At 32.8% G+C, this 18,602-nt stretch overlaps 1 long non-coding RNA gene across 3 annotated transcripts in view; it reads right to left on the bottom strand.

Moving 5' to 3' along the window:
- The window catches only part of LOC144288341 (uncharacterized), a 164,484-nt gene that overhangs the window by 34,533 nt on the left and 111,349 nt on the right, over positions 1-18,602 (bottom strand). For 2 of the 3 annotated variants that reach the window (XR_013356290.1, XR_013356288.1), the window contains exon 5: positions 10,224-10,290. The exons of the other annotated variant lie outside the window; for it this stretch is intronic. This is a non-coding gene — a long non-coding RNA (uncharacterized LOC144288341). The remainder of the gene's footprint in view (positions 1-10,223; positions 10,291-18,602) is intronic. 3 annotated transcript variants of the gene reach the window in all.

The raw sequence follows: 18,602 nt of genomic DNA, 5'->3' as shown, positions 1-18,602 counted from the left end.
CAAACTGAATACCTAAAAAAAATCAAATGTAGGTGACCAAAACTGAGAAAATTTTAGTAAAACTATTGAACTTCTATGAAAAAAGAAAGAAAGAAAAAAGAAGAAAAAAAAAAAAAAAACCTACCAGCCAAAAAGAGCAAGTCATGGATAAAGAAATAATGAACAGATTATTATTAGAGTTTTTCTTGGTTTTATTTTTATTTTTCTAACAGCAACCTTTATTCCAAAGACATTGGAATAACATGTTTAAGTTACTTAGGACAAAAAGAGTAAGCAAAAGTATGTATATCCAGTTAAGGAGACCTTAAAATATAAAATTAAAGACATATTGCTCTCAATATGGAAAGGCCCTAGGAATGTTTTGTTAATCTATTTCTGAGGATTCTCCTAGATAATGAGCTTCATATATGAAGCTTCTGAAGGCTAAAGAGAAACTGATTTATGGACTTGTGATGATTCAATATATATATAATAGATATAATAATAATATATTATATATATTATATATAATATATATAATAGATAATATAATATTATCTAATATCTATTATAATTATTATCTAATATCTATTATAATATAATAATATGTAATGAATATATAATGTATAAATATAATGTGTATATGTATACATATATACACACACATATTACTGCAGAACTGACGTAAGTGATGAATAAAAATATAGAATATAATAGCTCTATGCTCTGATTACATAATTTGAAAAATGGGACAAAAAGGTGAGAGTATACAAAACTAGAATCAATTCACTGATTTAACTATAATTACAAGCATATTATGTAAAATAAGATGAAGAGGAAATAGTAGAGGGGAAGATATGGTTACTATCTAATTTCAATATTGTTCATTGAAGTAAACCTTTTCTTGCTAAGAAAAAGTGCAGGACTCAGGCTATTATAAAACACTAGAACAATACTAAATAATGTGAAAATAAGATGAAGTTAATTTTTTTAATGTGCATTTAAGTTGAACAGATGAAAACAAGTGAAAGGCACAGGAATACAAATTAGATTTATTAGAACATATTTTGATTTAAAGTTTAGTTTCGGTAACCTGCATTTTACATAATTTAAAACTCAAAACCCTAAAACTGTAAATGAAATAGAACAACTAAACTAATCATGTAACCATCCAGTTGGTGACATAACTACACAAAAATCATTTACTTCAAATTACTTTAATATGTTGTAGTTTGATTATACAACTCTAATGAAATGGAAACCTACAGATAAAAACAATAATCTTACTTTGTAAACTACTTTCAATAGTAATAATATTCTTACTACCTTTTTATTTTATTTTATTCTATTCTAAAGGGGTTTTTTTTGTGAGTATAAGGATAAAGCAAATGAATTTTAAGTTGATTGTTCTTTACAACTGGGATTTTCAGCTTGGAAAAAAGAAGAGATCTGAATAATGTGACATTGGGATAAAAATCCATATTATTTAATTTCATTTTGAAATGTCAATATGCACTCATATTATATCTTTTAAAACTATATATACACAGTTGATATCTCTCTTCCCAGGAAACACCTAAAAACAATGTACCAATCTAGCTCTAACTTTTTTTGGCAAGAGAAAACAGAAAGCATTAGAATTATTATTATTTTGTCATAATAAAAGCCTTCAAGATCAGGAGCCAAACAAAACAAGCCCCTATTATAGGCTGTGCTAAATTGAAACAAATTAAATATGTTTAATTCCATGAGTTCATAATGATGCAACAAAGAAAAGAAAAAAACATCCTTATTAAGTAATCTGGATGGTACTGGGGAATTAACTTATTATTTTGGAAATTAGTAAATGTATTTTATCTTTCCTGTGTGAACTGTCCTCCAGGCTTACCGAGGAGTAAATAATGAAATTTATAGATGATTTCAGTCAATATAATTAGTAAGAATGAAAGAGTATCACCATTATGGAACCCTTAATGATTTATTGGATATAGGCAATTATCATCACGAGTTTTTAATGTCATGAAAAAAGATATAGATAATATATACCTCCTCAAAACATAGTCTCACCAAAATCTTTCTTTTTCCTAACTTTTACCAACCCTTAGATCTAATTTTCAATTTACAGAAAATGCATAGAACAAAGAAAAATGTATAAGAATAACATGTGGATGAAAATTATGAAACTTCAAGGTCGGATATTACAGAAAAAAATATCCCTGAGTACTTCACAACAGCAAAGGATATAGGAAGAAAAGTTGATGCACGGGTAATTATGGATTGAAAGGGTCATGGAAAATATGGCAACCTAAAAATAAACAAATAAAAAAGAAAACACAGTAACCTAATCATGTCTTATTAAAAAAAAAAAAAAAAAATCTGATTCAGAGACTCCTGGGTGGCTCAGCTCAGCAGTTAAGCGCCTGCCTTTGGCCCTAGGCGTGATCCTGGAGTCCCAGGATCGAGTCCCACTTCGGGCTCCCTGCATGGAGCCTGCTTCTCCCTCTGCCTGTGTCTCTGCCTCTCTCTTCTGTCTCTCATGAATAAGCAAATAAAATCTTAAAAAAAAAAAATCTGATTCATATAAGCAAATTTTTAGAAAGAGAGAAAAGGAGAGGGAAGAGGATTGTAATACAATTAGAAATATTTGAACATTGAGTAGACATTCCATATTTAAAAATTATAACTAAATTATTTAGGTGCAATAATGATATCTTCATGTTAAAAACTTTTTATCTTAAACATAAGTACAGTTGATGAAGTTTTCTTTAAAATATTTGGAGGAGTGTAGCTATATATAAAACAAGTAATTATGAGTAGACAGTTATGGATGAAACATAATTGGTTGGTTAATGATAGACCACTTATAAAATGCCCTAGAATTGTTATATTATTATTACTACTTTTGGATGTGTTTGAATTTTGTCATGATAAAATATTTAAAGAAAAACGCAGGGCAGCCCCAGTGGCTCAGCGGTTTAGCACCGCCTTCAGCCCAGGGCATGATCCTGGAGACCCGGAATCAAGTCCCAAGTCGGGCTCCCTGAATGGAGCCTGCTTCTCTCTCTGCCTGTGTCTCTGCCTCTCTCTCTCCTCTCTGTGCTTCTCATGAATGAATAAATAAAATCTTTAAAAAATAAAAATGAAGAAAAATGCAGATATATATATGTATAGTTTTTAATGTTTAAACTATGTATAGATCTTTAAACATGCCCATATAATATACTTAAAATAAAATTATAGTTGTCTATGTAATGTTTTAAATAAACTCTCTCTCTCTCTCTCTCTCTCTCTCTATATATATATATATATATATATATGTGATTTTCTTTGAAATATTTTATTAGGAACATTGATGAAATTTAGTTTTATATGACTTATTTCTAATTTGGCCCTCTTTCTCTTTCAGATTATATTTATAATCTGTGAATCTATCTGGGTTGTAGTCCACAGGAAAGATCTTTTGTGCGTAGTATATGAATAAATCACCTTTCTAGAGCAAACTTTCAAAGTCAAACGTGAAACAGGAATAGAATCACTGATAGAATGAAGAACTAGGTGCACATTTTTTAGAATCACTAATTAAAAGGTGAACTTCATGCCTTCCTGGACTGAAATGGGTAACTTTACCTACATCCCTAGGCTTATAGTTTCTATAACAAAAGCATCATTGGTAAGAAGTTAATAGTGCACACATGCATACATACTATTCAAAAAAAAAAAACACACACAAAGTATGATTTTTTAAAATAAGATATTTTAAAAGAAGTGAGTTTTAAAATAGTTCATATGTGTTTCAAATTGTTTCCTATGAGCATTCTATGAATTAACACATTGACTTGGTAGCATTTCAAATACTTCTAGGAGTGATGAGCTGGACAGAAAAATGCGTGGACTCTTGAGTCAGATAAACAGGTTAAATATTGTCTCTGCCACATACCAGCTGTGCAGACTTAGAAATGTTATTTAATTTCTCTGAATCTCAATATCCTCTGCATACAAAGTGAAAGGAATAATATTATATATATTATATAAACACCTGGCACATAGTAAATAGTCACTAAGTAGTTAGTAGAAGTCCTTACATTGGAATTAGTATATTTGTGAAATAATTCTTCAATTGCCTATGGAAGGATCTCAAATGAAAATTTTCACTATTAAAAAATAATTTCTATTTACAGTCATTTGAGCACATGTTATCTCAAAACCATTTATAGAGAAAATGAATTAATTCACTCGATATATGAATAAAAATGGGCTTACACATTCATTTTTCACCTCTGGAAACTTCCATTCAAATCCTTGCTTTGGTCTTGAGTGAAAATGAATTTAATGGTCTGCCTCATCAACAGCCCCATTATCACAAAGCTGCCATGCAAGTCAGTATAATTTAGTACAATTGCCATTCTGTCAGTCTCTGCTCAAAATTAAGCCAGGATCAAAAATAGCAAATTGTCTTACAATTCTTCCCAGCACATTGACAGAACTGTATCCATAAGTCCTGTTGCCCATATTATTTTAGCTCTAAGTAATGGTCATAAAGATATTTTACTCATGATTAATATGTTCCAGAGCTATGATTTTCAAGTTTATCAGTACGTCATGATCAACTTCAACCTTTTAAGAAATATTTATGTCCAGACTCAAACCCAGCAATTCTGATTGTTGGCCTTGGATGGAAATCAGGAATGGGTATTAAAAAATAAATAAGTAAATGCCCAGGAGATTTTGTATGGTATAAAAGCTTAGTCTCTTGCTATTCAGAGTTGGTCCATGGACCAGAAACTCTGGCATTATCTGGGAACTTGCTAGAAATGCAGAAACACAGGTCTTTCACTGGTCTTGAAAAGAATCTGCATTTAACAAGATCACCAAGTGAATCATATGCACATTATAGTTTGCAAAGTACTATCCAAGTTTACTTTAATTCACTGAATTTTCACTTAAGCTATAATTTAGAGCTTTACAAAATATTCACAAATTAAACTTTAGAGTTGCATTAGTAGAATTTTTTTTAAATGGGGAATAAAAATAGTATTTCCACAGTTATAAATTCTCTTAAGCCTGAGAAAAGAAATTTAGGCATTTTGAGGTAAGGAAACTCATAGCATTTTAAGCATCATCATCAACATCATCATAAATGGGTATTCTAACTTTCCACAGGAGTACAAGAAATGTCATCTGAATTTTATCTTAGATTTATAATTGAGCATTTATATTAAGAGCAAGTAAAATTTCAGATTTTTTTTACAGATTGAAGTAATTTATATTCAGTTCCTAAAACAATATCCATCTATGCCTGTATATCTATAAATACATAGTATTCATTTCATGTTCATGAGTGATTGTACAGAAATTAACATAAGTTCATACACCTTTGAATCACTATCTTCCTGGAGAATAATCAACATAGGTTTTCAAAATCCTGAGTGGATTTATATAATATGAGAATTTATTTATTTATTTTTTAATATTTTATTTATTTATTCATGAGAGACACAGAGAGAGAGGCAGAGACACAAGCAGAGGGAGAAGCAGGCTCCATGCAGGGAGCCGGATGTGGGACTCAATCCAGGGACTCCAGGATTACACCCTGGGCTGAAGGCAGGCTCTCAACCGCTGAGCCACCCAGGGATCCTCCATAATATGAGCATTTAGCTGAAAGTTTTTTCTTTCATTCTTTTCATTCAACACAGTAATCTTTTAAAATATAAATCTGACCACAAAATTCCCCTTTATAAAGTTCTCCAAAGCATTCTTCCCCATTACAAATAAAACCAAAACCTAGCTTCTTTGTATGGCCTAAAAGCCCAGGCTACCTCTCTTATAATAGCTCTCCCCTGAACGCACTCACAGACTGGTCCACTTTCTATCCTAGGTCATATCAAGCTCACTTCCTACATGAAGACGATGGACCAATTTCTTCACTCTGCTGCAAGGCTCAGCCTTCTGGCTTTTAAGTGCTGGGCTTCTACGTAGTATCAAATTTCCACAAGAGACTCTTAATCATAGAAAACAAACAGGCTCGCTGGAGGGGAGGGGGTTGGGAGAATGCAGTAACTGAGTGATGGAATTAAGGAGAGCACATGATGTAGGGAGCACTGGGTATGATATAAGACTGATGAATCATTGAACTCTATCTCTGAAACTAATAATACATTAATGTTAATTAATTGAATTTAAATATAAAAGAGTAAAATAAAGCAAGAATATAAAAATAAATAAATAAATAATAAATAAATAAATAAACAAACAAATAAATAAATAAATAAATAAATAAATAAATAAATAAATAAATAAAGGAAATGACACGATATGTCAGATCTGGCTGCTTTGTAGAAAAATGTCTTCAGGAGATCAAGAGTGGAAGCAGGAACACTATTGCAATAATCCAGACTAGATCCAAAGTGGGCTGTCCAATATGGAAGGAAGCACGAGCCACCTGGTGAGCACTTGAAGTGTGGCTATTCTGAATTAACATATGCTTTAAGTGTAAAATACACGCTGAAGTTCAAAGACTTACTCCAAAAATAAAATATTGCATTGATGATTTAAAAAAAATTATCACACATTGAAATGATAATATTTTGACTATGTTGGATTACATAAAATATGTTATTAAGATATGGATAAATAAATACATTTATTTCAGAGATGCCTGCTCTAAACACCCAGCCCAAAATAGCTACTTAGTCACCTCCCACAGAGAATCCTCTATAGGACTTTCAATCTATTTTCTTATTTCTTAATTTATTTATTTCTGTTGTCCAAAGGATATAAGACTCATGAAAGAAGGGATACAATTTATCATTGTTATAAGAAATATTTTTAAATGGTATTATAAGATTACAAATCCCATAGAGAAGTGCAGAGGATAATCAGAAAGAGCTGGATGAGAGTGCATAAAAAAAATTTTTTTTAGATTTTATTTATTTATTGAGACAGAGAGAGAGAGAGAGAGAGAGAGAGGCAGAGACACAGGCAGAGGGAGAAGCAGGCTCCACGCAGGGAACACGACATGGACTCGATCCCAGATCTTCAGGATCACACCCGGGGCTGCAGGCGGCACCAAACCGCTGCGCCACCGGGGCTGCCGAGAGTGTACAAAATTTTAATTCTTAATATTAAAATATCCCATTTATTAAGCATCTACTATACCAGACTCTACACTGGGGTGTTGTATACACTATCTCTTACAGCAGCACTCAAACATAGGCAGATTTGTCATTTTATGGAGACGAAAATCATCATCATCTATTCACATAGATGAATATGTGACTCATGAAGATTATAAAATTTATCAACATTCCTTGACTAGTATATTAGAACCAGGATTTAAACAGAATAATCCATACCCAAAATATCCAACCCCACAATTCCTCCTATTAGATGAGTCAATTGTCCACACATAGGAATCTATATCTATAAAAGGATACTATATAAGAATCAGGTACTTTTAAATATAATATTCCCTATACCTTGATTCCATTAAGATTAGCTCTATGCTATCATAATTCTTATGCTCTACATCAGAGAAAAGTAGGAGATGTGCTAATATGTGTATGAAGCTTGAAATATAAAAAAATTATTTACTCATGTAGATTAAAACTTAGACATCACAGATAAGTCAGGAATTAATTAAGACTTTTCACCGTTAATTTCCTCCTTGCAAATTCTTCAAATCATTTTTAAGTGCTTAAATTTTTATCTTTTTAATTCCAGTTCGCATTTTTAGCACACATGTAGATTTATGAAAAAATTGTGAAGATGGCATGAAGAATTCATATATACCTCACACCCAGTTTCCACTATTAAAATCTTATATTATTATGGTGCTTTTGTTACAATTAATGAACCATTATCAATATATTATTACTAACTCAAGTCAATACGTCATTAAAATGTCCTTGGAGTTTACCTTATGATCTTTTTCTGTTTCAGGATCCTATCCATGATATTACATTTGTCATCATGTCTCCATAGGCTCCTTTTTGCTGTTTCTCAGACTCCCCTTGCTTTTCATGACCTTGATAGCTTTGAGGAGTAGGCATATTAAATAGGTATTTCATAGAATGTCCATAAATTTGGATTGTCTGGTATTTTTCTCATGATTACACTTGGGTTATGTGTCTTTAAGAGGAAGACTACAGAAATAAAGTGCCATTTTCACTACATCTTATCAAGAGAATATAACTGTCAATATTTCGCTTTGGATATCACTATTGATGTTAACCTTTATCACCTGACTGAGATTATATTTGTCAGAATTCTCCATTGAAAAGTTAATCTTTTCTAGTCCTTCACCACCTGACTGAGATTATATTTGTCAGAATTCTCCACTGGAAAGTTAATCTTTTCTAGTCCTTTCCATACTGTATTCTTTGGGAAAAAGTCAACATGTATAGCCTATGCTCCCCACGTAAATAGTCGGGAATTCTATCTTCTCCCACTTTGAGATAGGATTATACGTAGACAAATTATTTGGAGTTCTGATATGAAGAAATGTGTATATATGAACATTTGTATATATAATAATTTATGCAAATATGGATATATAATCATTTATGCAAATATGGAAACATTTTATTTTATACTTTGAGTAATAATCCAATATAACTTAGTTATATTTTTATATTAAAATTGCTCCAACTTCGGCCATTGGGAGCTCATTTAGTTAGCTCTTGAGACCCTTTGACATATCTCCACAATTGTGTGTTATAATTATGTTATCGTTGCTACTGTTTTTGAGCTCTTCCTTACTTTCTGGGACTATAGAATGCTCCAGGCTCATCTTATACATTTTTTGCCACAGTTTTAGATTCAGCCATTTCTGTAAGAATCCCTGGTTCTGTTATTGGAGAACAGTACCAGAAACCAAGACCTGGGGTCTAGATGTGCTGATTGCTGCTACAGTGCCTTTAGGCCCTTTTAGCTAAAGGAAGGAAAACATACATGCTCATACTTACCTGAATATATACAAACTCACTTACAAATACTTCTTGCTGTAACCATCTGTATCGACATTAAGCTAAACTTGAGTTTATGCCTATGTTTCTAGCTCTAATTCATGACCAAGTGGACCATTCTAGCCTCCTACTCTTGACTATCTGTAACTTCTTATGCCTCTAGTGAAAAACCTGGCTCGCAGCTTTCATTTAATTAATTGTTCAATTCTAGTATACATGTACAGTAGTATCAGAATTATTAACCTGTACCTTCATGGGAAATGACTTCATCATGTAGTGTACCTTGCCTATATACAGTTTCTTTTGCCTTTACTCTGGTATACTCCATCCATTACCAAAGGTACTCTCCCCAAACACACATCATAAATGATAATGTTTTGTACATTAACAATACAGTCAGATTGCTTTGTCACATTCTGCACTTCATTCTGGAAACCTCCAGTCTCCTAAATCTGCGTATATTAAAGTTCACTTTCTTCAATGTAAAGTTCTATGGGTTTTGAAAACACATAGTATCATGTATCAAACATCAGATATTATAATGAATAGTTTCACCACTCTCTACTTAGGAAATAATAAATGAAAAACAAAAATAAATAAATAATTCAAGAAGCAATGTTGTATATCTGGAGAGATTGCAGAAGTTACTGCCACTATCAAGACTTGAAGGAATGGGTGACGGGCCCTGAGGGGGGCACTTGACAGGATGAACACTGGGTGTTATTCTGTATGTTGGCAAATTGAACACCAATAAAAAATAAATTTATTATTTAAAAAAAAAAAAGACTTAAAGGACACAAGGCAATGCTTGGCTGGAGCCAGCAGATCCAATGGTGCCTAAAGTGTCACTGGCAAATAGGAATGATATTTGGAGGCTTTGGCATGCTTCTACAGGGGAATCACATTACAGATTCAGGATTTTGAAGGAAGGCCCTATTATCTTTTGTGAATAACTGTTCCCCTTTTGAAAACAGCTTTTGGCTTGGTATTAGGCCTTAGCTAAAACTGAATGCTTAGACATAGGCCATCAAGTTACCAGCAGTTGTCTGATCCACCAAGCTATAAATTTTGGCAGGCACAGCAGCAACTCACAGAAGTTATATATATGAGAGCAGGCTTGGGTGGGCCCTGAAAGCACAAATAATTTACATGAAGTGGTCCAAATGTCTGTTGTCTTCATTCCTGTTATACTATATTCTGTCTCACACAGCCTACACATACGGCTTCATGGGGAGTTCCAATAATCAGCTGATAGAAGAAAAGAAAACGTGTTTGGCTTACTGGTTTTAGGCAAATAGGTACCACCTGGAAGTGAACAACACCAGCATTACAATCCTCTGGGACATCCCTGAAAAACAGTGGTGAAGGGAAATCCTCTCAGTAGGCAGAACCTTGAGCAGTGCACGAGGTTGTTCATTGAATCATTTTACTCTTTAACAGGCATTACTGAGAACCCTAAATCCATAAAAAAAAAATTCTAAAAACAAAAAGATTAATCGTTCTTCAGAAAGTCCTTAAATTTTACTTACTCAGTTATTATATATGAGAATATTTTGAACTATATTATTATGTTGAGTTTTTGGAAAAGAAAATCAAAAGGTCAGAATGCAATTGTTTTCAAAAATGCTCAACCAGAGATTTGCCATGAACATAGTTAAGGTAATACTTTGTGTAGAATGCATTTTTAACCCTTTTTTTCCTAATAGCTTGTTACATAATCCTTAGGGGGCAAGTAATTTTTCCAAATAATGGTAATCACAATAGAGTTTAAAGAAATAGAAAGGTAAAGAAGAGAGGAGGCAGAAGAGGAGAAAGTAGTGAAAAAAAAAAAGAATATATGTGTGAATTTCAATGTTACAGGCATAGAATGAGGATGAAGTATTCAAAATTTACCATGAAATTTGCATTCCAGACTTCCTTTTTTAAAAAAATTTTGAAGGGTGTTGTATGCTCTCGATGTGTTGTGACAGAAAGTAGTGATATTTCATTGCTAATTATCCCCTTTAATATTACAAACACATTTGACAACAGTATAATGAAGGAATGCAGTGGTCCATACCTATCTTTGCTTTTTGTCAATGGTGAGTATAATGTTTTTCGTTAAATATTTTATTTATTTATTTATTTATTTATTTATTTATTTATTTATTTATTTATTTTATTTATTTTTTTATCTGAGAGAGAGAGCACAAGCAGGGGGAGGGCGAGGAGGGAGAGGGAGAAGTAGACTCCCTGCAGACAAGGAACCCAACACCATCCAGGGCTTGATCCCAGGAACTGGGATCATGACCGGAGCCAAAGGCTGATGCGTAACCGACTGAGCTACCCAGGCATCCTACTGGTATAATGTTTTAATCAACTGTAATGCAAAAATTTGCCCAGCCACTGGGAGAAAGTCAATTGTGTCCTTGCCATAGGCTCCAACAAAGTAACTTCCTTTTCAGTATTAGAAAGTCAGCCTTGTATAGAATACAGAATAATAACAATTATATATTTTTCTATAGATTTTAAAGATCTCTCACATAAAACATCTCATTTACTGCTTATAGTCACTTTTCAAGGAGAAATCATTAATATATTAAATAATTTGCCTAATTCACAATTTATATGCAATGGGGACTTTATCAGTGTCCTGAAAGAAAATTCTCTTACTGCTGAATCATCAAGAAATCCTAGAAGAAAAGTATGCCTGAAAATTAGAGAGCCAGTAGGCTCTTCCTTCCCTTTTGTATGACATAAAATGCCATTGATGTAATCAAATTAGCAGTCTCCCGGGAAGGTAAGTGCCTGTTTTCCATAGTTTCTCATGTTTATACACCTCCTTTCTAGTCAAAGATAGATACATTTTTTAAAATATTTCACTCTAACAAAGGAAAGAGATCATCTATACTATAAATATATAGTATAAAACAACATCATAAATACAATGTGTTTTATTTTGTTTTGTTTTGTTTTGCTTAGAAAAAGTAACTTGTTAAATTTCGGGATATCCAAATATCAGTTTGATTATATTTATGTTTAGTCCTAGAAAAAACCATAGCCATACAAAGAACAGCAAGATTATATTTTAATGACCGGAAAAGTTTTGAGGTTGGGTAACTTAAAAACTCAAATGGTATACAAGTATTATTATAAGGTCTATAGAGATATGGACTCTGTTTCTTTACAGAGGTAGCTGTTGCATAGGAAAGTAGCTTGACTCAGTGGTAGTTTCCAAGTGTAACTACAACGCAATTCAGTGTGTAACATTACTGTCATGGAATGGAAAGGCTCACTGACTGAATGAAAGCATTCAGATTACAGACATTAAATTAATTTAAGAACCAATAATAAAGCTTGGGTAAGTTAACACATTTTGGATAAGGTACAAGTGGATGGAAAACCATGCTATCTGAATCTTGGATACCCAAAGTTCATTATATTCCAGCTCTAGACCATATGAGCCATTCCCACTAATGGCTTAATATTTTAATTACATGTATTATATGCTACCTGTATTACATGTATTTATATTAATTATATATATTATATAACCATAGGTTTTAATTAGAAGGACCAGGATTGTGGTTAGACAAAAAATTTCAGAGACAAAAGTCCCCTGAACCAATGATATACACTTGTTCTATCAGAGTGATACGGGAACAAGGTTGCCTGGCTAATAGCTGTAGCTTAATAAACAGCCATGGATTGTTTTGTTTTGTTTTGTCTTTGTATGTGTGTGTATGTATATATATTTATAGAAAATGTAATAATACTGTATATTTATTACTTGGTAAGTCTTCATTTATAAGATTTTATTTTATTGAGAGAGAGGACCAGCAGGGAGAAGAGGGAGAAGCAGGTTTATGAGCAGGAAGCCTGATAAGAGGCTCTATCCCAGGACCTGGGATCAGGGCCCAAGCTGAAGGTAAACGTTTAACCAACTGAGCCACCCAGGCACCCCCATGAGTCTTAAATATATCTACTTTATTCCATCCCATTTTTAACCCACCATATCATATATTTATACCTAACAAATTTTGACTTTCATCCATCACTTTTTTTTCCAAAGCAGAATTGAATGGAATATTCAGAAATAATAACAAAATTCACACTGCAATAGCCCCAGACTTATCACTTTGGGTAACCCCAATAATATATTTCTTTAAGTAATCATTCTCCATTTTTAATTTCCAAAAGTGCCCACCTCAGCGGTGATAAATTAGCCTATCCCATAAAAGAAAGATTTTCTCATATAATAATATAAAACACAACACTATTGTACAAAATTTCACAGTTTAGTGATAAATTTGACTTATCACTTTGGTATCTGAGTACATGCATATCAGAGATGATCCAGTTTATGTTATGGACTTATCCATTACTCTTCTTAATGCTTAAGGCAACAAGGCATTTCTGGTAGAATTTTATAATATTTCTTCCATTTTGAGAGAATTTATGCAATTAGATACTAAGACAAGTAGTACATCTAAAGAAAAATAAAAATAAACTACAATCACAGTAACATACAGTTCATGTAATTTTTGGAAGAATATATACATTTTGTAATATTCTTACATTCATCATAAAAGATCAAGGGGTTACATCAGTAAGCTATTTGAAAAAAAACTGATGTCAATTTTATGATTTGTTGTTACTCTTCAGACTTACACTGACATTGTGTATTAGGTATTAACTTGTTACGTCAGTTAGAATATATTAACAATATGCTGAATTTATAAATGGACTTCTCTAACTTTACTTGTTATCAGTAAATCATTGGACAATAGGATGAGTTGGCACCAGTATATATTAATGCACTTGCTATGTGGGTGTATGTGTGTGTCTGTTCGTGCATCTAAACATGTAGATAAATGTTTATATTTAGTAAAGAACATTCTTTCTTAGTGCTTCATATATAGTATTTTCCCGTATAGTACAAGTCTTCCATTTTCTGTTCACTTTCACTAGCAAGCCAACAACCTTTAAAATGTGTGTTGTTATCAACCATGAGCACTGTCAGCTGCACCATCTTGTCTACATTAGAAGTTCTTGAAAGCCTAAAAATACACACTGCCAGAGCACTCATCTAAAGCTTTATTTGGAATATGCAAAATTAGTTTGTAGAAAAGAGGAAAAATTATATTTGTTCTGTCTAAGCTAGAATTGCATATGTATTTTATGGCTTAACTTTTATTTGGGGATTTTGATTTGTGTGTATGAGTATATGTCTCTCAAAGGGACCATATACTAATTTATTTTTATTTGCTTTAATTTTTTTATAGGACATGTATAAAATGGGATTTTTCCTGTGCACACTCCCAGGACCACCATGTCAGATAGCATTCATCACACTTAATTTTCATCATTTAATTCTTTATTCTCAATTTCAATGAAATTTTTGCCCTTTCTAGATTATTATGATTTTTAAATCATTACTGCTGATAGTACTATGTTTAAATATTTACTGATATGTAATCTGACCTCTTAGAAGCCATCTTTTTATAACCAAATTTTATTCTCCAATCTCAGTAGCATTTAGCATCCTTTCTTGGCTATTTTTCTCCTCCAGTCCAAATGCTCCATATCCCATTCACTAAATACAGAGGACAGATCTATCTTAACGAGAAGCTTTCAACCATAAACTTTAATAGTACTTTAAAGAGCCTCAAAATGAAATTTCTTCTTTAATTAAGAAGATGCTACTTTGTACATCATAATTGAAATACATCAAAAAGTTCCTTGTTAAAGCTTAAGATATATTATAAAGCTATTCTATAGCATGGCTGCAGGGCTTTTCTAATTGGAAGAATGACAGATCAAATTCTGGAGAAAGTTATACCCTTCAGAATGCTAGAGATGGAGCAATTTATTTAAATTACATACTCAAAACAATTAGGAAAACATATCAAACCATGTTATTTTGTTTTGTTTTGTTAAAATGCAACACATACTGAAATCAAACATCAACAATACATCATTTGCCTTTATGAGTAGGTGTAGATAGGTACATATCCGTAGAGAGAGAAATTTAATTTTTCAAACTTAATATCATAAGTTTATGTACCTTCAAACCCAACACTCTGGAAATGCTCTTGGAAGAAGGAATAAACTTTCAGAAATGAATCAAATTTTATCCTGGCAATTTGGCATGAGGGACTTATTCTAAATAAGTTTAGAGACTATTATCTTTATTAAAGTTCCAAATTATCAATTGTCTAATTTTCATAGATTTCTCAATTGAGCTGCCTTACTGCATTGATTAAAAAGTGTTTCTCAAACCAAAATATAGCAAACATATTTCTGTATTCAGTTCTCTCTACTACACCCTCAAGCTGTTGTTTCTGTTTATTACTGTCTTCTGTGTGTTCAACTGCTCCCTCTCAACTCTATCTACCTAATGGCATTTTAAACATGTCTAATATTTTGTCCATTTTCCAAAAAAAACAAGGGGGGCTGGAGAGATGAAGAATTTCCTTCTAACCAGTGTTCCCATCTTACCCAATTATTATCATATTCATTCTTCTCTTTCTCTATAACCATACTTGTAAAAAGAGTCGCCTTTTGAGACCAGTATTCACTTTCTTTGTTTGCTTGACCTTCATTCTCCAGCTCACTCCAGTTTGGCCACTGCTAAAATCACATCAAGTCCAGTTAACACATGTCAATCCTCGATTTATGTACTAGCCCTCTCAGTATTAGTTATCAGTCTTCATTTAATTGCTCATCATTACTTATCAATTTCTAGAGGGTATATTATGTGCCAGCCATTAAACTAGCTATAGGAGCTACTGCAGTGAATAAAAGTTACAAACACCATAACTCTTTGAGGGGTGGGGAGGAGACGGACAATGAAAAAAACCTAAATAAGTAGCATATTAGAAAGAAACAAATTAAAGCAGAGAAATAAAGATTTGCCTTTGGTGGATGGGTTTGGGTGAGAAATTCAAATTTAAATAACGATAAGAAAAGGTTTTCAATGGAAATATGATGAAGTTAGTGATAAAGTAAGCATTGAGTAAATGAGAGAAGAGTCTTCCATGATGGAAAGCAGCAATTTTTTAAAAGATTTTCTTTAAAAATCTTTCTTTATTTGACAGAGACAATGAGAGAGCACAAGTAGGCAGAGTGTCAGGCAGAGGGAGAGAGAGAAGTAGTCCCTCCGCTGAGCAGGGAGCCCAATGTGGGGCTGGATCCCAGGACCCCAGGCTCACCATCTGAGCTGAAGGCAGATGCTTAACCAACTGAGCCACCCAGGCACCCCAAGATCAGCAATTTTAATCCCTAACTAACATCACAGAGTGATGAACATTTTATCCTTTTGTATTGACACATATTTCTGGTTTTTCTAACTCTTGCCATTTCTGTTTTTTTGCTTACAGACTTCTTCTCTACCTAGCCTTTAAATGTTGGAATGCCTTTAAAATTATGCTTGGCATTCTTCTCTTCTTATTTCAAAATTATTTTATCTGAAACTATAGCATCAATGATCACCAACATAGATATCTAGTTAAAACCTATCCTTTGAGTTTATGACTTGCATATCAAACTGCCAACTTGACATTAAGCTCTGAATGTCCAAAGTATTTTAAACTCACTATTTCCAAAAAATCATTTACTAATGATTTTCTGCAAGAAATATGGTCTCCCTTCTTCTGTTCTCTAGTTTAGTGAATGACACTATCTTTCTTAAAGTTTCTCCAGCCAAAAACTTGGCAGTCATCATCAATAACTCATTCCTTTATCATACCACAGCCCATCAAACACCAGTTCTTTCAAATTAATATACTTAATATGTCTCTATTCAATATCATTCTCTCCATCTACATTTTCTCCTTTCAAGGAACCATCACCTTTCACCTTTTTTTTTTTTTTTTTTTTAACAAATTTCTTTTTTATTTATTTATTTATGATAGTCACAGAGAGAGAGAGAGGCAGAGACACAGGCAGAGGGAGAAGCAGGCTCCATGCACCGGGAGCCTGATGTGGGATTCGATCCCGGGTCTCCAGGATCGCGCCCTGGGCCAAAGGCAGGCGCCAAACCGCTGCGCCACCCAGGGATCCCCACCTTTCACCTTTGTTCTTCAAACAGTTCCCACCTTTGAAAAGATCACCTTGTAGACAAGTTAATCATAAAGTTCACTCTACTGTTTAAAACATTCAGTAGCTCCCCATGCACTTATGACAAAACCCAAGATGCTTAATATGAGATAAAAAGCATCACAGTCTGATCCCAGTAACCACTCTGGCCTCATTAATCACCATTTCCTTTTCCTTGTTTTGAGTTCATGACAAACTGACATTCTTTTAGTTCCTCAAATATGATGTGCTCCTATTCTAGGGCTTTTGTACCTGCTCTGCTCTTCCTTATATTGGAACTTTATCCTCAACCCCTTTACCAACTTAATCCATTTTTTCCAAGTTTTTATTTAAATTCTAGTTGGCAAACATATAGTGTAATAGTAGTTCCAGCTGAAGAATTTACTGACTCATCACTTAACATACAAGTGCTCATCACCAGTGCCCTACTTAATACCCATCATCTATTTAACCTACTCCTGCTCATCTCTCCCATCAGTGAGTAATACTAACTTAATCCATTTTTTTTCCTACACACCTTGTTCCAAAGCTGAATTCCCCACATTAGCCAATATCTATCAGAAAACCTTGGATTCTATATTAGATAATTCTGCAGACCATGTACTTTTCTTTTACAAATGTCATCAGTTTTATTTTTCATATTGTGTGCTACTGTTTGATGAGTGTCTATCTTCTCAACTCAACTGTGAACTCACAAAGGACTGAGACTATTTTAATTTTGTTTTATTGCCATGCCCTTAAAACATTACCTAGTAGTGAGTACACATTCATATATTTTTGGGATAATTTAATGGATGGAAAAGTAAATGAGTAAATGCATGTGAAATATCATTTGCCTTTGCTACAAGACTGTTTGGCAATGGTTGATTGTATTTTTTGTTTTGTAACTTATTAAACATGTTCCTTTAGGATAGAGTTATAACCTCACTAAATCATAGTGTGGTCTTCTGTAACTTGGGGATAATTAATAATAATTAATAATTATAATATAATAACCTCTGGTATTTTTTTATCTTATCTAAATTGCTTAAAGCAAAAACCCTAACTCCAAAATTCCACTTTTTTCTCAATTAACTCAGTGGTTAATTTTTTATAAAAAGGATAATTCCTTGGAGATTGGGGCAACGTTTGAACTGCAATCATATTGAACTGTTGTAGGTGTAAGTTTTCATTATAAAGTTTTAATTACTTCTTATACATGTGAGGTGATGAGGTCTCTTCAGTTCCTACAGTTTCTCCTTTCCAGAATTTTTTTTCTTTTTCCTCTAGGGGAAGAAATCAATTAATTAATGACTCTCCATCAATGCAATCAGAATTTAGCAGAACCTTGACTAAGAAACACTCATCTGAAATAAATGAGAAAGGGAAGGAGAAAATATGTCGCCAATAAAGATAATGTCCTCTTCACTAATCAAATCCCCTAAATATCAAAGGAAGTAAAATAAAATGAAAACTCTTACCATCTACAGAACCAGAACACATATATAGTTTCAAATAATGATATAAAAGAAAGAGCTGCTAAACTAAATCAGAGTAATGCATGAAGATAGATGTTGAGAAAGAAAACTGTTAGAACAGTGT

Source organism: Canis aureus, chromosome 18 (genome assembly GCF_053574225.1).
Source record: "Canis aureus isolate CA01 chromosome 18, VMU_Caureus_v.1.0, whole genome shotgun sequence".
Lineage (NCBI taxonomy): Eukaryota > Metazoa > Chordata > Mammalia > Carnivora > Canidae > Canis > Canis aureus.
This window is presented reverse-complemented; position numbering and strand designations above follow the sequence as displayed.